Source organism: Fukomys damarensis, unplaced genomic scaffold (assembly GCF_012274545.1).
Source record: "Fukomys damarensis isolate Sample0158 unplaced genomic scaffold, DMR_v1.0_HiC HiC_scaffold_29, whole genome shotgun sequence".
NCBI classification, from domain to species: domain Eukaryota; kingdom Metazoa; phylum Chordata; class Mammalia; order Rodentia; family Bathyergidae; genus Fukomys; species Fukomys damarensis.
In genome coordinates this window covers 22542183-22565645 of record NW_022900941.1, presented here as the reverse complement: position 1 = coordinate 22565645, position 23463 = coordinate 22542183, and the positions used below count along the sequence as shown (strand labels likewise).

General features: G+C 34.4%; 1 protein-coding gene and 1 long non-coding RNA gene across 4 annotated transcripts in view; one reads left to right on the top strand and one right to left on the bottom strand.

Moving 5' to 3' along the window:
- Positions 1-23463, top strand: part of Lrp1b (LDL receptor related protein 1B) — a 1779190-nt gene that overhangs the window by 1407603 nt on the left and 348124 nt on the right. The window lies entirely within an intron of this gene.
- Positions 195-8652, bottom strand: LOC104864842. 2 transcript variants are annotated; one of them, XR_781001.1, is made up of 3 exons: positions 8574-8652; positions 4823-4887; positions 195-358 (listed from the first exon to the last, which is right to left on the bottom strand). It is a non-coding gene; the product is annotated as an uncharacterized LOC104864842 (long non-coding RNA). The 2 variants fall into 2 exon arrangements; XR_781002.1 differs by lacking the exon at positions 195-358 and adding an exon at positions 4519-4685.

Below are 23463 nucleotides of genomic sequence, written 5' to 3'. Positions count from 1 at the left end.
TATCTCTGGAAAATCCTGACTAGAGTTATAGAAGGCCCGAGGAATGCACCAATGCCGGATCTCTCCCTTTATCCTGTGAGGAGCAGCAGCTTTGGAGACTGAAAAGGCCCAGGGTTCAGAAGAATTGGACTAGGTTTGTTGGTTTGTTACATACTGTAGAAAGCCTTCCATGCCCTATGTAGCCTGGTGCCTGCTGGAAATGCAGTTTCCTCAGTCTTCTGCTGCATTGAGGAAGGTCTGAGATGTGAGACAAATATCTTCCTGAAGGATCAAATAGTACATATTGGAAATTTCATGGACCTGTGGTCTCTGTCATGTCTCTGTCATGTCTTAGAGTACTAAGGTGAAGAGAAAGAATCTGTAAAAGAATAAGAACGTCAGCATGTCAGCAAAGCTTCATGTAAAAAAACAGGTGACCCAGCCATAGGCCCTAGATTGCTCACTCCTAATCTATGTAGTCAAGTGAAATGTTTAATTAAATTGAACGTGTGTGTGTGTGTGTGTGTGTGTGTGACTTTCTAAAGGAAAAGAGCAGTCCATTGATTTACATTCAAGTACAAGACATTAACCTCATTGTGGAGGGGCTAATTTGAGTGGCATTCTCACAGGACAGTTCAATATTTAGGCAACATTGAAATAATGAGCTTAGATTTAATGAGATGCAATTTGTGCTGAAGACAGTAACCTTAATAAAAAAAAAATGATTTGCCTACATTTTTTGCCTCTCTTTTCCAATTAATGGTCATGTGATCTTAATTACTTAACCTTTATAAACTAGTTTTCTGTTATGCATTTCTTCACCTAACTTTCAGAATTTTTATTAGGACATAATACAAAAAATATGTACCTATGGTTATAGTATAGAAAATCTAAATGAACCTACTGAGTGTAGTGTCAAAAACCTAAATGAAATTACTGTATTTATAAAAATCATTAATGTGGTGCTATTTTCTATCTCAATATACAAAGTGCTTTTATATCTCTTCATGAAAATCATTCACTGACGTCAACTTATTTTTTAATCTATTTTTCCACCCCACCCCCATTTTCCCAGTTGTCCAGCAATAAGAATTCACTACTGTTCTTAAGTAACATAAAATAATTGATAATATTTATAGGCCACAGGTGTGATGTCTCCTATAGAAGTATAAACATATGTAAGGATCAAGGGAGAGTATTTATAGATGTATCGCCTAAAACATTTGTTGTTTCTTTGTGGTATATACACACAGAACTCTTCCAGTTATCTTTCAGTATATAATAATACATTGGTAAAGGTATCCTACTGTACCCTGCCTTTATCCTTCTCTCAAAACGCAATTTTGTACTCATGACCAACCCTCCACATTCTCTCTCCCTCTCATCTCTTCATCTTTCATCTTTATACTTAATTGAAACCAGCTTTTTTAGAGTTCAAAACTGCGTGAAATAGAACAGTATTTGTTGTCTTTCTATGTCTGGTTTGTTTCTCCTATTATAATGTCCTCCGAGTATAACTATGTTGCTACAAATGCGATTTTATGACTACATAGAATTGCGTTGTTATGTGTGTGCCACATGTTATCTATTCATTTATTGTTGAAAGCTAAAACTAATTCCTCATCTTGTTTGCGAACATTATACTGCAGTAAACCTGGGACGGCAGATTTTTCTTTGACGTAATGACTTCCTATGCTTTGGATAAATACGTAGAAGGGAGACTCAGATAAAGTTGTAGTTCAATTTTTATTTATTTTGGAAAACTTCATATTGTTTACCATTGTGGCTTGTACTTATTTATATTCCCCAAAAGAGTAAAAACTAGTGCCTATTTGTTAACATGTCATATTTGCTATGTTTGCCCTTTAGATGACAGCTATTGAATTGAAGTGAGATGGTATCTCAGTAATGTTTTGATTTGCACGTCCCTGATAATCAGTGATCCTGAAAATGTTTTTATATACTTCTTTGTCATATACATGTGTCCTTTATTGGCAAGTATGTTTTCATGTCTTCTGCCAATTTTCTTTCTGCTTTTCCTTCCTTTCTTTCTTTCTTTTTTTTCTTCCTTCCTTTCTTTTCTTTCTCATTGAGTTTATTGATACTTTTTAGGTATACAGTACAGTTACAGTCCTCATTGGTATCTTGTACATTTACATGACAGGTCTTCATTCTCAGTTTTTCCCTTATACCTGACCTCCTTTCACCCCCACTTCCCTATTTATAAAAATTTTGTTTCCATTTTTAAATTTTTCTCATATTTTTTTCTTTTCGCTTATTTCTTTTTCCCTACCCTTCCCACTTCCCTTATAACTTTAGCCCTTTTCTTCCTATGTCAATTATACCATTAGGATCTTATTTATGACTATAGTTTTTCACACCAGAGAAACTATTCAGTATTTACACATGTATGATTTATTTAATTCACTTAGGAACATAACCTCAATATGCATCCATTTTCCTATAAATGACTCTAATATCTCATTCTGTATGGCTGAGTAGTATTCCATTTTAAAGAAAAATCACATCTTCTTTATCCAGTCTCCAACTGATGGGCAGTTGGGCTGTTTCCAAGTTTTAGCTATTACAAACAGTGCCACTGTAAAATGAGTGTGCATATATCACTGTGTTATGATTCTTTTAATTATTTTGAAAAGATATCCTGCAGAGGGATGACTGGGTCAAATGGAACCTCTAATCCTAGTTCTTTGAGGTATCCTCGTACTGATTTCCACAGTGGTTGCACCAGTCTGCATGCCCATCAACAATGGAGAAGGGTTCGTTTCTCCCCACAACCCTGCCAACATTTGTTATTGGTTGATTTCTTTTGATAGTACCATTCTTTGTGGGGTGAGGTAGAATCTCTGTATGGTTTTCATTTGCATCTCTCAAATGACCAGTGATGTGGAACATTTTTCATATACTTACTTGATGCTTTTACTTCTTTGTCAGAGAAATGTCTGTTCATTTCAGATGCCCATTTTTGAATTGGGTCTTTATATTTTTGGGGGGGATGATTGTTTTGAGTTCTTTATATGTTCTAGATAATAGTCCTCTGTCTGAGGAGCAGCTGGTAAAAATTGTTTCCCATATTGTAGGGTGTCTCTTAGTTCTGTTGATGGTTTATTTTTCAGTGCAGAAGCTTTTTAATAAGATGAGATCCCAGTTGTTGATTCTTTCTGCTAGTTCCTGTGCTGCTTAGTATGTGTTCATAAAGTCTTTTCCTATGCCAATGTCTTCAAGAGTTCTGCCTAATATACCCTCACTTAAGAGTATATCCTCAATATGTATCCATTTTCCTATGAATGAATCTATTTTCTCATTATTTGTGGCTGAGTAGTATTCCCTTTTAAACATTACCTTAATGAATTTTCAGATATTTAAGTATTATATCATTGTATTAATCATTATACTAGTTAATCCTAATGGTGCTGGGGATAACAGGCTAAAAATTCCATATTTTATTTTGGTGTCATAGTCTTCACACATGTCGGTCATTATAATGACTGTCCCCACTTCACTGACACAAATAATGAGGTGTGAAGAGACCTAGTACCAAGGAACACACAATACATTTATAACAGAAAACAAGTTGTATCCCTGGTGGACTCACTCTAAAATCTGTTCTTTTTTGGGGGAGAGTTCCAGGGATCAAACTTGGGTCCTTGTGCTTGTGAGGCAGGTGGCAGAACCACTGAGCTAAATCCCTGGCCCCTAAAATCTGTTCTTAAAATCACATATCCTACTTAAAATCATTTTCACTTTCAAAAGTGGGCCAAAATGAGTACACAGCTGTTTCTATATGCCTTATAACTAAAAATAATGCATTCTTTCCTTGTGCCTCTCATTTCTTTCATAAGTAACTCATAGTTTCTTTTTTACACTAGATTTTTTTTAATGAGGATAAAACTATGTTTCATAAATTTGAAGTTCTTCTGATTTACTTTAAAAAATAAGAAGATTCGCTTCATTGAAAAGTAGGTCCACAGCATGCCAGCACATATCACATTACACTGACACACATTTTAAGCGCCTTCTTGAAAGCAAGATAGAAAACATCATCCAAGTTTAAGTGATTCACTGCCCCCTTCAAACGGCCCACTCATAAAAACATAAATCGTCTAATAACTTCTTTTTTTCAGTGACATGACATTTTTTATTTTTAGTCATGACCAATGTTGAAATGTTATTTCAGAGAAAAACGGAACTTGAAAAATCTTGTTTCAAGTGTCCTTTATCGCAAGATCATAGAACTAATTATAAATTTGACCTACAACTTGGTAATATTTAGTCAGATAGTAAGTTTTAATAAAAACAAATTGCTTATTCAAAAGTGATCACAGAACAATTCAAGATGCAGAGTAATGATGAGAAACATCTGACTGGCCAATAGATATAGTTCTCACTAAACAAGACCCCAAGCTTTTCTTTTTTAAAGGAAAAGTAAAGTAATTTCAGTAGACAGCAGTATGGGAAGAAATTTTTGTCACACAGACTAGTTTCCACTTAAGTCAACTGTGTCTGGCTGTCTCAGTTGGGAGAGATGCATTTACATAATTGGTTGTGCTTCAGCCTTCTTTGCAAGCAGCTGTAGATCTGCAATACACTTGGCAATTGTCTCCTTTTCCTGCTGTGCAGAGATGCTTTGCACCACTTGCTTCTCTACCCAGTATATCGTGCTCTCGTTCATTTTGATGCATCATATTCTGCAGATAACGATAATGAGTTGTAATATAAACATAAATGCAGAACTGGGGATTTAGCTCAGTAGCACCAAGCCTGCCTTACAAAGGGAGGGTCCTGACTTTGGTTCCTGGTACCAAAGAAAAGCAGTTTTCCTTACCTTTGTGAAAGCTTCTAGGAAACATTGTGAATTCAAAGAACTGAAAGTTTTCCATGCTCTTAAATCTAGTTGAGGAGATAAAATATATATTAATTCAAATACATTGATATAAATATTATCATTTCTGTTATAACCATCAATATTTGAGTCTAAATATTAAATTCAAAACAGAATTAATTTTTTGAATTTAAATCCTCACTCTTTCCTTCAATAATAGATTAATTCACTGGAAATCCTGTTCATTTGTTTGAGTTAATTCAGGCTGCTATAACAAAATACTATTGCTATTTTGTTCTCCTTGAGAAAGAGAAACCATATGCACACATACACACACACACACACACACACTCACACACACATACACATGCATGCACATAGTTGTTGCTTTCAAATAAGTTTGTAAAATCCACACAATGAATTTAATTTTTACATTTTGAATTGCACTCATTAACTCGTGGTAATTTGTCATTGTGGAGCACATTATTTAGTGACATACAACTGAATATTTGTGGGCAATGCATTTATGAAGGCGGTGAAGGAAGGGCAGGGGTATGGGGAAAAATAAGAACCAAAATATGTCAGGTAAATGTACTGTATCGTTTGCTTTAAATGTTCCAATAAACTTAATGGGGGTAAAAAATAAGGGCAAAAACCTCACGATGATTTCATTCTGTTTCATTTCTATTTCAGTTCTGTATGAGTCATTTTTGTTATTACAGTAGCTGAAACAATAACTAATCTCAACAGGGGCTAAGACAGCATGATTATAGCCTTTCTCCCTGCAGTTACCCAGCAAGTGTTAATCGTTTCTTGGAAGGTGTCTGCACCTGAGTGACAAATCCTCCCAAACACACATTTGTGTTCCTAGAAATTGAAATTACTGATGTTTCTAACATCTGACATTATTTTAGAAAGTTTGTCCAAAGTTGTTCTTAGAGATTATGCTCAGGCAGAAAGGCTAAATCCTAAAACATCTTTAGAATGAGAAAAATGTAGATGAAACCAGGCATTTTAGATAAACACATTATGATGACAGAAAATCTTTTGAAATCTGTTGAAATCCTGCAACAAAAGTATTATTTTAGTAATATATAATGTTGCATGTTAATATCTCCTAATATTCATTCTCTATTTATAAAATCAACTATATTTTCTATAAAGGTAAAAATCAATTACTTTTTAATCTATCTATCTACTTATTGTCTTTAATCTTATTGATCTATATATCTCCATGCAGTCTTCTATTTTTTGATACTATAATTTTATTTTTATTTTTTGGAGGTCAAATGTTTTATCAAATCAAATTCACTGTAAGCATTGAAACAGTCTGGAACATATTAAAACCAAAATAATCTTGATATTTTTCTCATTGAGTTTATTGATACATTTAAGATATACAGTACAGTTACATTCATCATTGGGATCTTGATAAGATAATTTTAAAGATAGTATGAATCTTTTGTGGACCTGAAGTTTGAAACTTATGAAACAGATTTTTGTGTACAAAAAGTGAACTTTCTGACAACCTCAGTTTGAGTAGCAACATAAAAGCTATTCTCTATCACACAATGAAATATGGCAGACTGGTCTTAATTTTTTAAAAATTAAAATATTTGGATTTAAAAATTTTAATATAAAATCAAAATTATTATGGACAGTCCTTAAATTTCAATGAACTGAAATAATTTGTAAGCTTAACTGGAATGATTTAGTGTTGTTTCACAGTTTAGAAAGCTGCGGCCTAAAAAATTACATTAATTTTTATCTTCCTATGTCTAATGTATAATGCCAACTATGCTTCTAAAATACCAGTGTCTTTTATAAAATTATGAAGAGTTTTAAAACACTTCCATACTTAACTATAAAATTAAAACTTTTATATACAACTTTATATTCTCTCCAAACTTGATTTAATACTAAACTGTAATATGAAGATATATTGTCATTTATAATAGGACATATTACAATATATAAATATGCTAAAATAGGTAATGTAACTTAACAGAGTGGCCAGCTATTTTAATGTATGCATGCAATCATCATTAATGTGACAGCTATAAAACAGATTTCAAGCTTTAAAAGAAAACAAACTCCAACCTAGGCTGATGTAGATAGTTGCAAAACTATCTTTCAAAACTGATGGAGAAATAAGGTACATTCATGACAAAGAATATGTGAGAAACTACATGAATACCAAACCAGCACTCCAAACAACTTTAAAAAATATCCTAAAAAAACACAATGAAGGTCACAACTTCATGAGACCCAACACAGCAAATCTAATGGACGAGAATTTAAAGGGAGAGGGAGAAAAATAAAGAAACAGCAACAGGAAAATAACATGGCAATGATAAGTGAATACATATAACTTATAATCAGCTGTTCCTCAGACAAAGGTCTACTATCTAAAATACATTAAGAACTTAAAAATATCGGAACCCCCCCAAAAATAAAGACCCGATTCAAAAATGAACATCTGAAATGAACAGATACCTCTCAGAAAAAAAAAAGTAAAAGCAGCAAATAAACATATGAAGAAATGTTCAATAATACTGGTCATTTGAGAGATGCAGATGAAAACAGCATTGAGATTCTACTTCACCCCACAAAGAATGATTGCTATCAAGAAATCAACCAATAACAAATGCTGGTGCCATTGTGGGGAGAAAGGAACCCTTCTCCATTGTTGGTGGGAGTGCAGACTGGTGTAACCACTGTGGAAGTCAATATGGAGATACCTCAAAGAGCTGGAACTAGACGTTCCATGTGACCCATCCATCCCTCTGCTGGGTATCTTTCCAAAAGAACTAAAAGAATCATACTACAGTGATATATGTACACCCATATTTATAGTGGCACATTTCATAATAGCTAAAACTTGGAAACAGCCCATTTGCCCATCAGTTGGAGTCTGGATAAAGAAGAGGTGTTTTATTATTGTTGTTGTTGTTTGTAAAATGGAGTTCTACTCAGCCTTAAAGAACAAAAAACTAGAGACATTAATAGTTAAGTGAATGCACATTGAGGTCATACACTTAAGTGATATTAATAAGATACACGTGTGTAAATACTGAATCGTTTCTCTGCTGTGAAAAACCAGAAGTGTAAATAAGGATCAAAATGAATAATTGATATTGTGTAATAGGAAGAAAAGGTCTAAAAGAGTAGCGATAGTGGGAGGAACAGGGGAAAGGTAAAAAGTGCAAAGAAAAAATGTGAAAAGGAAAAACATGGAAACAGTTTCTTTGTAAACAGGGAAGGATGGAGGGGGAGAAGGGAGGGCTGGGGAATGGGGAAAAATATGAGCCAAGATAAGTTTTGTAAAGGTACAAGATCCCAATGATGAATGTAACTTTATTGTATACCTAAATTGTACCATAAACTTAATAAAGATTAAAAAGTAAACAGATCAAGTGTATTGTACTGGATATTCAATTTCTGAAAGTGAAATTCTTGAGCTGTGTGATTTTCATAGTTCAAGATGAGTTTGTGCAAATGTTGTATACAAAATGCAACAAAAGTCATTCCTTATTTTATATCGAAGCTGTGTTTCTTAAGTAATAAATGTATAAATCTCCGTAAAAGCCTTTTATATAAATTTATAAGTGAGTTAAATTCTAGATGCAGATCATTATAAATATATTTGTAAGGCAAGTTAAAATTGGTCTGATTCTGAGACGATCGGTTGTACAGAACTTTCTGGTGAATTACAGGGCATCATTTCATCTTCGCTGACCACAAAATTACCTACCCATGGCTCCCATTCCACTTTGTAGCAATCAAGTTAAAACACGGGGAATATTTTCCAGAACTCATAGAAGGAATGGCACGGCTTCCACTGAGAACCGTTAAGATAGGTAACTGTTTTAAAGGGCCACGTGGAAATAGGTCTTCCAATAGCATCCTTCTACTCTCTCTGGAATGACTCAGCTCATTGGATGCTAGGCCTATCAACAGCTACATTAACCACACACAAGAAGAATAGTACCTGTTTGTTTGTAGATCTCTGTGGACTTCAGTTCTAACAGATGAACCAATGAAATACAAACTTAATTTTTACTTAATAGAAACTGTAATCAAGTATATAAAAAAAGCCCATTGACTTTTAGATTCTGAAGAGATGCTAGAAACTCAGGTGTCTTTTTGACTGAGTTTTTTTTTTTTTTTCAGTTCTCTGAATTTAAGAAACTATTTAGTATTGGGATTATTATATCCAATATTGATTGCAGTATATTTTAAGTATCCTTGAAAATCAACATCTATTCAAATTTCAATGAGTTTTGAATAGCTTTCCAAACTTTAAGAAGTTTAAATGATTAAATAAAAATGACATAAAAAAGAATAAGACAGTATAATTCTGTGAATAAATTAAATTATTTATTAAAATATGTTTAGGCTGTTGGGAACTTTTAGTGTGTAATAAGTGAAAAAATAAAGCACATGCAGGTTAGAGATATAGAAAGTATTTATTACATGAAAGAGTCAATATTATTGGCTTAGTGTACTCAGGACATCAAAACAACATGCAACAGACCAAGTGGTTAAAGGGTAGAAATTTCTCACAGTTTGAGGCTGGAAGTCTGAGATGAGAGTGACCCATCATCAGGTTTCGGCTCTCTTTCTGATTTACAGTAACATCTTTCCACTCTGCCATCACATAAGCTTTGACTGGGGATCACTCATGGGGGATTAATGGTAGAGGAGAAAGAGACAGAGAGATCAACAGAGACAGAGACAGAACCTGACACAGACACACACACAGGCACAGACACTGACGCTGACACTGAGAATCAAATGAATGAATCATTTTCCTCTTCGTATGAAGCCACAAATTCTTTCAGATAAGTAACCAACCCTTTGGCTTCATTTAACCTTCAAAACTTTCCTAAAGTTCCTATCTTCAAACTATGACTTTTGGGATGATATGGTTTAATCCATAGCAGTTATAAACCAAATTCTGTGGGAGAAAATAAAATCACCTGTTTGTATGTTAAAATAATTTTTAAAACAAAAAAATAAATCCCCAAATTACCAAAAGATGTTTTGGGTTTCAGAATTAGGTGATTTATTTTTGCATGTCTGTACTTTTAAAAAAAATCATAAATATTGAGTGGAGGAAAATTATTTGTTTACATTTTTGAATGTTTAAATTAAATTTCAACATTTTTGTGTTCATTGTAGATGCAGACGAAGTTTCAAGAAATAATAGAGAAAAACCCTTTACTTAGTTTTCCCACTGACTGCATCTTGCAATTTGATAGCCAGAATGTAGACATTGATATGGCAAAAGCAGAACAATTCCATCATTACAAGGTTTCCTCGTGGTGCCTCTTCTCATAAGTACACACGCTTCCCTCCCACACGATCTCTTTCTTAGTCACAGGCTGCCACTCTATTCTCACTGTGTTATAATTTCAAGAAGTTGTATAATGTATTTTTGTAGCATGTCATCTTTTGCAATTAACCTGTTATTTTCAGCACAGTTCTCTGGAAATTCATTCAAATTGGTGCATGCATGAATAGTCTTTTTTACTCAGTAGTATGAACCTGCCCTTATGACACACTTAAAGCTTATTACTTCCTTAAAGGCTGTGTCTCCAAATACAGTCACATTAAGGAGTAGAGCTTCAACGTGAATCTTTTGAAGAAGATGAGAGTCCATGGCAATTTACATCCTTATGTATGAATTTACCACAATATTTTTAACCATTCACTTGTTGAAGTAGAGGTAAACAGTAGTTTACATTTTGGGCCTGTACCGAATAAAATTGCCATAAACATTATATACAAGTTTTTCATTGAATATAATTTTTCATTTGTCTGTGATAAATACATAGGAGTTTAGTTTCTAAGTCATATTTAGCTGGATGATTAGTTTGCTTTATTTTTTTATTTCTTTAAGAAACCGTCTAGCTATTTGCAGAATGGCTATACCAATCTTATATTGCCACCTATAGTTTATAAAATATGAGATATTTAAATATTCTAGATTGTAGCATTTTTGTGAGACAGGTGCGGTGCCACTGAGCTAAATCCCCAGCCCCAATTGTAGCATTTTTGAATAGACAGTTTGCATTTTTTTCTCATTCTGTAGGTTGTCTTCATTTTTCATGTTTCTAGAACAAAAATTTTAAATTTAATAAAATCCTATTATCTAGATTTTTCTTTTGTTTTTGCTTTTGTTATTAAAATTAAGAATTCTTGTCTATTCCTAAATCTCAAATATTTTATTTTGTTTTCATAAGCATTTTATAGTTTTACATTTTCTGTGATTTGCATGTAAAACATCTGACTGTAGTCTCACACATTCCGTGGTGAGGCCTGACTGGAAGGGGCAAGTCCCTGGGGCTGACTGGAAGGGCTTGTTCTCGTGGCCAGCTCTGCCCTCCCTCTGCTTTCTGGCTGCCATGGGCTGAGCTGTTGGCCTGCCCTAGCTCGTCCGTCATGACGCTTCCGCGTGGAGCCCACTGACTATGGACTGAACCTGCAGGGAACTGATTCAACCAGATTTTAGAAAGAGGCCTGGGAGGCTAGACAATGAGTCCCTGAGAGGGTGATGTACGTGATTGTGAGAAGAAGGCCAAAGGTGCTGTGGAGACCGCAGAATTTAGACCATTTTAGTGCACGGTTCGCTGTGGAAAACCGGCCAGAAAGAGCCGGCCCGCGTGAAGAGGCTGTGTTGGTTGCAGCCATTAAACCACTGGGGCAGGGCTGCCACATCCTTTGGAATTCACATCTCACCACAACCTGTCCCGAGTGCTGGACCCATAAATACTAGATTTAGTATTTGCCTTGCTGAATTTATGCTTTTCTTTGGTCCTATTCACGTATTCTCCGCTTTTAGAATGGGAATGTTTACTCTGTGCCAATATTTGTTGAAAATACTTAAATTTCTTTTTGAATTTTGTGTCTCATATCTAAGAGTTTGGCTTGAGTCTTAGAGGAGATTTTGGACTGGACTTCTGAAGAGTGTTGGAACTACTGAGACTTTGTTGACTCTTAGAAGTGGACTAAATACATTCTGCATACTGAGAGGGATATGGGTCTCTGGGGGTCAGGGGTGGATGGTGTTAGATCTGAAATGTCCCCTAAGTGTTTTATGTATTCGGAGACAAAACCTAGCTAGGACAAGAAGGTCACTGCGAATGCGACTTGGAAAGGTATATTTTTGCTCCAGGTTCCTCCTCTTTCTCTACGTGGCTGCTTTTCTTCTTCCACCAGCAATGCTCTGCCAGGCCCCGGACTGAATTTACTGGAAACTGTCAACCAAATAAACCTCTTATTTTAAGGTGTGGATACTGGGTGTTTTGTCCCAGGGATAGAAAATTGACTAATGCAATGTTTATGTTCATGATGCATTTGATTCCATTTTTTGCATATAGTTAGAACCTTAGGTTGATGTCTTGTTTGTGCTTAGGAATATCCATCTTTTCTCAGTTCATCTTTGTTAAGAAGCATTTGGGCACATTTATATATGTCTATATGTAGGTTTATGTTCTGCTTTGCTTGTTTATGGATTTACTCCTCTGCAGTGCCACCCAGTTTTGATTACTAGCTATATAATATGTTTTGAAATAAGATAGATTTATTCTTTACACTTTATTTTTTATTTTCAAAGTTGTTTTAGCTATTACAGTCCATTTGTCTTTCTTTACATGGATCAGAATAATCTGTATATGTCTACAAAACATTTTTGATGTATCTGTAATGACTGCAAGTGTATTTCTAAAGTATAGATTTTTCAGGGGTTGTTTCGGGTGTTACACTGTACATAACTCAGCACTACACTGGCACTGACATTTTATCAATTTGAATGATGTTTAGATATTGTATGTCCTCCAACATGTTACTTGGTTTGTCTCCCTTGTAACATAATTGCCTTAAATGATTTCATCTGTAAACATTAAAACCCACAGGATTAGGTTATCTTCAGTCATCAAATTTAGAGAATTAAGGACGAGAATTAAAACCTACTATAACCATATTTGTTCTTCCTTTTTGACTTATCATGGTTTCTTTTTTATACTTCCTTCCTGTTCACTCTAGAGAACTTCCAAACTATTTTTCTATAGAGGGCCTACTGGTAATTCTTCTAGTTAAATTTTATCTGAGATACTCCTCATTTCCCCATGGGCAGATACTTCTAGACTGACATTTCCTTTGTGAGCACAGAAAAATATTGAGACATTATTTCCATTTTGAGAAATGGACTTCAAGATCTTCATCCAGTCTCCATATTGGTACCATGGCAGAGCCTGGGAAAAATCTGAGGTCTCCTTTGGGCTTCTGCTGATGTAAGTCACACAGGGTCAGAGAGAGCACTTTGCTGCTGCTGTGTGTGAGTAGAAGTCTAGGCTCTCCGCTTGGTCTTCACAGGCATTAGTATGTGTATGAGGAGGCATGTTATTCATCTTGTTTGTTTTGGCAATGACGGTTTGCTGGCATAGAACAATTATTTAAAATTTTTCTCTCTTGCTTCTTTGACTTTTTCCTTTTCTCCTGGCTGCAGTAAGCAGGTTGATTTTAGTTTTGTTTTTTCTGTGCATGTTGGCATTTCTAGGTTTCTGTCTTAGTTCCAAGTCTGATATATATGAAGTAAAATTAAAACCATGCCAATCTTTGATCCCAAGGTACCTAGTGGGTTGTTTACTTCACTCTGTCTTACAGTCTTTTGTTTGTCTTATATATAAAAGGAAAATATACATATTTTTAGAAAAGCTTTAAAATGTATAGCCGGGCATGGTGGCGCATGTCTGTAATCCCAGCATTTGGGAGGCTGAGGCAGGAGGATTGCTGTGAGTTCGAGACCTGCCTGGGCTACATAGTGAGCTCCAGGTCAATCACAACTACATAGACCTTGTCTCAACCCCCCAAAAAAATGTATAAAACATGTTCTATAAATCTCTAGGCAGAATGTTTATGTCTCACTAGTGGATTTATATTGGGATAAGACTTATTAAAGCATACCACATAAAATCTAGAATCAATGAATAGAACCTCAAAATATTTGAATGAAGAACTTATATCTAAGTGAAATAAAGATTGCCAGATTAAAGATGGTGGATATATTACCTAAATGTTTTTGTCTGTAACTGAAGTGTATTGACCTGGTCAATGAGAATATTATATTAAAATGAATTTATGATTATAATATGTTATTACAGGTTGGGAATAAAATATATCATTCCTGATTCGGAATAAAAAAGAAGAGAAAAGAAATGTGAAATTAATGTTAGATGGTATTGTTTCAAAGAATCCTGACTTTGCTCTAAAGATCTTTGTGATTTTGAACAAATAGATTAATTTTTTAAATCTTAGATTTAAAATTTTGATCTAGGATTATGTTTTGTCTAACTTTTCATGATTTTGTCTTTGGTCATTAATTTAACTAGATTATCCATTGGACACAACTTTATATATGCATATGCCTAATGAGATGATTCCATATCCCGGGTTGTTTATTTATGAACAAAGTCTTAGCAGTAAAATAGAAATACTGTTTTTCAGGAAGTAGGATGATATGACAAAATAACAGTATTAGATTATCGAGAGAGACATGGATTTGAAATTTGGATCCCTGATTTACTTTTTAGTAAACTTTGAAACCTTAATTTTTCAACATGTTATTTTCTTTTAGAAAATTTGACCAAATTTTTTATGGCTCATAGAATGCATTCTGAGAGTTTGACAATAGTTAACAAATAATAATTCTTGTAAAAACTTCTTTTGATTTATGCAAATTTAAAAATAAGCCAGATGAAAAAATGTAAGTATATTTGGTCACACATACACATGTGAATGAATTTCATTTAGAACAATGTTTAAGTTGGCTCATTATCTCTTCAATAGGATTACTAGGATCTGGGAAAAGAATTTATTTTTCATTTTTGTCTTAATATTTGTTACATTACTGGGTTCAGCAAATATTCACTGAAGCAATGAATCACTGAATAAATAAACGAAAATAAAAATATACAAATATTATTTTGGATGAAATGAAAAACTAAACAGCTTTTCAATATCAGACCAAAATCAAAGCTTATCTATTTCAAAGGCCTCAGCTATTCAGGATAATTTTCTGAAGTCTGTTCTGCTGATATTCTTATTTGGTAAGATAAGAATGATATTGCAACATGGTTAATGGTGTTTATTTCTAACACTATCCCTTTGATTTAAATCCACACACATTTCAGTGATGGTTCAGCTTGGTTAGTCTTGGAAATTAAAGTATTACTGAAGCTGGACTCTCTCAAAAAAGATGTGTTCCTGGACAAGAATAATGGGCAGTAACCAGGGTAACCAGTGTGTTCACCCAGAAAATAACTGGTGTCCCTTCTGCACTGTATACTGATACTGACAGATTGATTTTATATTTCTTAGAGGTATTCCATTCGTTAAGCATCAGACAGAATTTTTAAAAGACCAACAGCTACCTGTCCTATTTGGCTCAGTGGAAGAATTCATGTGCAGAATAAAAGAACAGACAGCTAAGGGAAGCCATTCTGCATCCATATATATAGATATATATGTAGATTTTTCCATATTAATTTTACTTGCCAACTAACAGAGGGCAAACAATGAAACAAGTTTACAAATATTTTCTTTTTCAAACAAATTTCAGATAAGGGGAAAATTTGCAGATTGACAAGTTTTAGAGTTCAATACAAAAAAGTCTCAATTAACATCCAGAAAATTTACTCTGAATTTATGACTAATTTTGTATTTTCTTATCTCTAAAGCATTTCTTATTAGTTTTACATGCAGCAATACCAATATGATTTTTAACATATAAAACAATATCTTTCCTTGTTTCAATGAGAACATTTAAAACTCTAGTAAATGAAGTAAAATTAATTCATTACTATTTGTTTCCAACATGATTCAAATTATTTTGTAATAAAGTATCAAGGATAATATGACTACCAGTGAATGGTACAAGAATAAACTTATTCCTGAATTTTCCAGCATCCAAGTGATTAAGAGCAGTGAAAGTTACTCAGTATTTTGGTTTGGTAGAGAAGAACAAAAGAGTTAAAGAAAAAAAATTAATGTTTTCTATTGTCCTTAAATTTAAAAGTCTATCATAATAAGATATTTTATTTATGTGGCTTTGAGAATATAAACAGATTTCTTAAATCAACATGTGAAATTATTTCTATTCCGTATAAAAATAAATCAGTCCAAAAGAAACATGGCTGACCATGAGCATAAACAATACATTCATAGCTTGCAATTAGATTATTAAATATTAGAAACATAAGCTAGCATTGGAAACTAAATGAAGTTAGTAAGATACATGAGCTGAATTAGTATGTAATCATTAGCATTCAGAAGATAATAAATGAAAATGTAAATAATGTTAATTAAAGGTATGTCTTAAGGGGAAGTAAACAAAGCAGTCACACACGTCAAAGGAAAAACTGCTAAAACAAGCAGTACTGCAGACTTGTAAGATAATATTTCCATCAACATTGAAACAGAATCCTATGATCACTGGTGCAGCCACTGAAAATTTCTGTAATTAGTAATTTTTCTTGCTAAATGATAATTCTAGTCATCAAGGTCTAAAGTGTCAGGTGTTTATTGTCAGAATGGAAAGGTGATGCTCAGGGGGACAGAGGATCTGATCGCCTCATGTGGCTCTGTATGCTTCTGAAGAAGGTAAACCTAATCAGTTTGCTAGACCCTCTGCCTCTGGGGCTGCTGAAAAGTAAGGATATTAAGGGTTTATTAGTTGAGCAAAAAACAAAGGTCCTAGTTTTATATTTCATTTGTGCAAACTATACAAAATATTTAGTACTAGGAAATTATGAAAAGTAGAATTTTACTTCTCACAATTCTGAAGTCCGGGAAGTGCAAGATCCAGGTGTTGTCAGGTTCAATGTCAGGTCAGGTCAGGGTGCCTTTTTCCTACTCCTTACACAGCAGAAGAAGCCAGGGAGTTCACTCATGTTGGAAGAGCACTGACCAAACTGCTTCAAACCACTGTAAAAGGCCCTAATGCTACCTGTGAGGGCTCCACCTTCAGGTTTAATCATCTCTTAAAGTCTTCACGTCTTTATACCTTTTCCTTGATGGAAAATTTTCAACAAATAAATTTTGGGGATATTCAGACCACAATATTACACAAGTTTTGGTACTAAACAATACAAAAAGGTATGCTAGTCATAGTTTGTAAATAATATATCATATCAGAGATAGTAGATCTCAACATAGAATATACATCAGCATCCCCTGGGTAGCTTTTATGTAATAGTGCTTTTTATGAGCCATCCAAGAACAATTAAATCAAGATTCATGGGTGAGGCATAATTTTCATTTTTTAAAAGTCTTTCATATTTATATTTTGTAAGACTACCTAATATATAGACAATATAATATACCAAATATATATATATATATGTTACATATAATATGACATATTATACATGTATTATATATATATATAATACGTGATAGATATATATATGTATATGGTAATATAATAGGTTATATTAGGTAGTCTTACAATATCAGAAGCAGAAAGGCAGGATCATCCTCAATGGCTGTCTGCTCCATGCAGAAACGGGATTCAGTAACTGTTCAGTCCAAAATAACGGAAGGTACAGAATTAGAGGGATCAATATGTAGCACCAGTATGAGACTGAAAAGCCAGAAGCTCCTTATGCTAAAAGGCTTAAGAAGCTAGAATTTGATGTTTATATGTGATGGCAGAAGTAGCAAAAACATACCTGCTCAAACAGAAGGGAGCATTACAAATGCAAGATACTTCCCTTCCTGCCTTTGATTCTAACCAAGCCACAAGCCTATGAAATAGTGTCACCCACATCAGGGCAGGTCCTTCTCAATTTGATGTCTCACATATTGATAATCTCTAAACACTAGGTGTAAAAACTCAGAGTATAATCTAAATGTTTTAAATGATGATAACTTCTTAAAATATTATAGTTTGGGGAAACATATACCAGGTACAGCAGAGCATACACATTTGAGCCATCACAATAGTCTATCAACTGATTCAGAATTTCTGGCAGTTTCCATAAGAATCTTTATAATCTTGGCTTTCCACTGTGCCTAGTACATTTTCCCCAAGATATGGGACTCTCCTCACTGATGTGATCAGACACAAAGACATAGAATTCAAATTTAACAATGTAGTATAAAAGTCATTCCATCAGAGATTTAGCTCAGTGGTGCCACCGCCTGCCTCGCAAGCATGAGGTCCTGAGTTTGATCTCTCGTAACATTAAAAAAAAAAAAAAAAGTTCATTCTTTTCTTATTGCTCTTGTGATCCTCTGATTGACTGAGGAAGGGATATTATTACCAATATATGTTTAACTCTAAATGAAGGAAGAAGAAAATGAGGAGAGAAGGTGAAGGGGAGAGACCTCAGACTAGTATCTGGTAGAAAAGAGTATTAAATTGTATTGTTTTAGTCTTATTGTAAATATTTCTAGAGTTGTATGTATTCTATATCTTAATGTTAACATTAGATTTCCATTTATGAATATGAGTCAATTTAAAATGAATGGCAGTAAAAATTATGCTTTAAAAAGGGCACAAAATGTGAAGACATTTATCTCAGATTTGTAAGAAATACAAAGCCTGCATCAGGAGCTTCTATTCAGTAATCAGTATTCAGTGTTGGCACGCAGTGATCAATGAAAACAGAATTAGTTGAGAGGGTGTATTCAAGAGTATTCATGAGGGGAGGGGAGGGACAAGGGGAAAAAATGAGAACCAAGACCTGTCATGTAGAGGTACAAGATCCCAACAATGAATGTAACTGTACTGTATCACTAAAGTGTACCGATAAACTCAATTAAAGCTGAAAAAAAAAAAGAGTATTCATGAGGGGTTCTCTACAGAGTCTGGTCCTTCTGGTACCAATTACAAGGCATCACTTTACCCTGAGATCATCTCAGAGGCAATATAAACTGTAACACCTTATGACAGTCCATGGGGAAGTAGTGTTGAAGAAAAGCATAAAAAATATTGTTTTATTTTCTCTTTGAGAAAGATTTGACCCATAGATTACTTGTTTCTGGAACACTTCTAGGTTGTGAGCGGTGTAAGCTAATGTAAGTCCTGATTTATTCTTAATGGTCCAAGGGAGAAGCAATCTGAGGAAGTTAAGAGATGCCATGAATACCTATATATGAAAAGAAGGCCCTGTGCCCACAGGAATTTAATAGGCACACCAACTGTGAAAGAAGTGCCCTTGAATTCTAGAGCCAGGTATGCTTGAGAGGATCTGATGCTCCCTGTAAAGCAACTGTACTCAAGGATCTCAGGACAGGAGATGGCATCCTGACAGACTGCTTGTTCTGCATCAGGAACAGGACCATACCATCTCTGTTCTGTTCTTCTTTTTACAGATTTTATGACTATACTATTGTGACATTAATCTTCTTAAAGCTTAAAATAATAGCAACAATTTAACAGGAGCTTAGTCTGCATTTAACATAATTACCACAAAGTAGCTATTATTATTATTTCTCTTTGCTAGTCACAAAGACTCAATAATCTTTCTATTACACAGAGGCCCACATTCTTACTAGTTTGTGATCTTTCAAACAATGAATATCTTTCCATGTTTGTTACTTTTCCCCAAATACTTCTGTCATTAGAATAGCCATATCATTTTTTATTGTGGTTTAAATATGTCTGCCTTGTTCTTAGACCTGAACATAAATGCTACCCACCTAAGAATGGGAGAATGTATTACCTAACGAACCAATGCTTCTCAAGATTTAATGTGTTTATAAAAAAAACCACGGAATTTTATAAAGTTAAGACTATTTTAAAGTATGTCTAGTTTGAAGACAAAATTATATGTTCCACAACATTTAGTATAAAAAGTGTAAATGTTTTTTATCTACAAGTATTTTACTCCATTATAGATATCTAAAATACATAATGCAAGTAGGTAGACAGTTGAAAAACATTATGTGGCAATGAAGTATTTGAAATAAATTAATATGTTTGAAATCCTAGCCCCAAGAGAAAATAGTGGAGGGTAGGGAAGAGCCATGGAAAACAGGATTTGTCTACAAAAGCTATTATCAAACAGGTCCAGCTTTCTGATGAGACAAACTTAGTAAAGTAAGTTTTATCTACCTCAGTAAATGTTTGTGGGGTAAAAGCAAGAACAATTTTACCAATGTTATCATAGAAGAATAGGTTATAAGAAAAGAGTTGACCTATTAAAACTGCACTAAAATTATTAAAGTTTAATGATTAAAATATTCAAAACAATTTACTCAGTAATAACTCAGGTGCACTTTAGAACTCTCAATCTATTATCATATTAAAGTAGTTGTAAGAGTTAATCTTGATTGTCAGTTTGATTGGATTGTACATTCTTTGAGTGTCTATGAGTGTCTCCAGAGATGACTGGCATGGGGGGCAGCAAACTTATAACAAAGACCTGCTGTGAATGGGGGTGGCACCATACGGTAGGGTGGGGTAGGCTGGAATATAAAAGGGAGCAGAAGGCGGACCACTAGCAGAGCTCTCTGGCTCTTTCTCCCTTTCTTGCTATTTCCCAATTGCCACGAGGTAAGCAGCTTTCCTCTATCACAGTCTTAGCTCAGGGCCAAACCTCCGAAATGGTGAGTATTTTGTTGCAATGGCAAAATGATAACTCACATAGTAGGGCACTTACCAATTAAGAAATCCAGAAGGCATATATTTCCTACATATTTGTACAGTTCTCAAGTATTATTTCTAATATGGGAAAGTAAGAAGAAGTAGGAAAAATTCTTAACTGAGTACGCTGATCATGATTATAAATATTTAAGACACAATAATCCTTTCATTTTCTTGAATGTAACCGAATAGGAATAGTACATCTAAGGTTAGAACTTTTAATCATATGTCATGGTCTAAACATCTAAAGCCATTTTGACAATTATGCAAAAGAAGCTTCCAATTCTGACTTCAGGTCTTCCCACTCTGTCTGCTTTATCAAACTTAAATAAAGGAAGGAAATAAAAGCAATGATGCAAGGTTCATGCCTGGAACTCACACTCCTGGAGGGCTCACCCCGCTGATATACTGCTGTAATAAATTACAAGATAAGAGTGGTTCCTTTGATTTATCACTGTAATAGATCACAAGGGTGATGACTGACATAAACATGTGTCCCATAGATAGCTGGGCTGCATGGTATTTTATTTCTTTCTTCATTTCCAAGTGTTTAGTTTGAAAAGTAGGAAAGAGAGCAAACTGACAAACCCAGGAGGATATTTCTGGGCCAGGCTTCCCCGTAGACTGTCGAAATAATAGCTTTTCCACTGAGAAGTCCCAAAGCTCTTTTCTGCTTCTAGTCCCTCCCAAAGGGCTGTTTACAAAGATAAAAAAACCCTGAACTCATATGAATTAGGTTTTGTGAGTTCAGGATGTAGTTTTTCTTTTCTTATTTTTTGACTATATAAATACATAATGACAGACTTCATCTGCATTTTCTGTCTTCCCCTGAGCTGTTATGAGCCATCATGGGACTTGGAATTACAGACATTTAAAATCAAAGTAATTACCTAATAGCTATTATACCCCTACTTTCAAAAGGCAAACATTTATTCTATCATGAGTACCATCGTTTTTTTCTAAACCCAGAATTTATGCTGATGTGAAAATGGTCTCTTTCTCTTTCATGGTTAAAATTGTGCTCCAGCATGCCTTCAGTGAGCTTGTCTCCAGTTGGGAACTCCCAGTAGCATATATCATCATTTATTCTCTCTGTTCTTTGAATCTATCTATCTAGGGACCTGTGTGAAATTCACAGCCTTTTTCAATCACAAAATATCTTTGCCCCTCGTTAATGTTTAATATTTCTAGGCTTTGCATCTTTTTTGTCAAGAACTGTGAATACTGTAGAAAGTCGAGACACTGGGTCAAGAAATAACATTTTTATTAATACAACTAGATAAACATGCAGAAAAAAAAGACATTCTCATATCTAGACTTGCGAAATGAGAGAAGAGCTAATGAAGTGAGTGCATGTTGTAGCAACAAGAAGCAACAGTGATTTTCTTCTAGTTATATGTGAGAAAGTGACAACTGTCCCCTTTGACTTTCAAAAAGAGAGAAAGAGAAAACCAAAACAAAACGTATGAATGCTTTTAGAGTGGAAACAAACATTCTAGATTCTTACCCAGACCTTGTAAGAATAAATATTTGTTTTCAAGGAAAGGGCACATGTGTTCCAGGTGTCTTTTAGCTTTTATACACCAGAGATGCACCCACATTTGGGGAGTCATTCTTTCTGATATTTTGAAATAATGTTCAGGTATTCCTGTTGCTTCAGAGATTATCATAGTCCCCTGCTCTTCAGACCCCATGAGGAAGTCAGTTGTGTTATCCTTTCGAATCAGAGAACTTAGATACCGACTTAATTTTCATTATATGTGAAAAGTGTGTTTCTGAGAAAATAAAGGTAAATATTCCTTTTTTTTAAGCATATGTATTTCTGTGTCTTAGGAGGTTAGAGCTTTTTTCAGGAAGGCTGAGACATTAAAAGGAAAGGTGTTTTGCCATAGCGTCATCTTGTGCGGTTTTATTGTCCCCGTTAAAGACTTTGGTATTTCCCTCCTCATTCTCCTCTCTACACATTTACCTTCCTCACTTTGTGTCACAGCACCAACCTGTTCCGTTTCTTTTATTTCTCTTTGCTTGCCAAAGCAAAGCAGTGGCAAAACAGATGAACACCTTCAACTCATTCCAGCAAGAAAACAGATGTTACACAAATAGCATTAAGTAAATAGGGAACAATAAAATTGTGGTAAGTACTGACAAAATGATTTCAATGAAAAGGGGACTGATGGTTTTTGAGAGAATGGGCGGGGCAGATCTCACTGAGAGCCGGGCTGAAGGAGAAGAATGAGGGGAGTGAGGGAGCCAGCTGCGGGGAGGGTGTGTGCCAGATGGAAGGACAGTGGAGCACTGCAGACGGAAGACCCTGAAGAGGATGAGCAGGAGGGCAGGGTACCTGCAGGGGAGTGAGAAACTAGAAAAATAAGAGGGTTTTGAATGACTGATTCGTTCATTCATTTATTGCATCAGGTAGCAAACCTGTAGCTGTCACACTGAATGAGCTACATTCCCACATCGCTTAACATTTATTTTTGGATGGGAATTGTACAAGTCACTAAGTCAGTCACGCTGGACTGCATTTGCAATCCTCCTGCCTCAAGCTTCCAGAGTGTTAGTATTTTTGGCTTGCATCAACTAACTGTTTTTAGCTTTTTAGTACTCATTTTCTTTTTCATTCTCACGTAGTATTATACACAGAATTATTTTTACTGAAAAGCACCAACATTTCAGTTTCCTTAGATGAGGTTACACTTTTCAACACCCACCTAAAAACTGTGTTTTTATAAAAGATGATAAAAATAAAAATAAAGTAAGAATCTTATTTTTGATGATTGAGACTTCATTAGAAAGAAGGGAAATTTAAATTACCTAAATAAGATCTGCCAGCATTTTTTTCTTTTATTAGCATGTAATACTGAAAAAGTATTCATTTTTTACTGATCAAAATTAATGTTCATTGGTAATTTCAAAAAACAAATAAAAGATTAGAAATTCTTATCAATAACATTAATGTTGGCGTGACTTTCTTTTTTTTTTTTTTTTT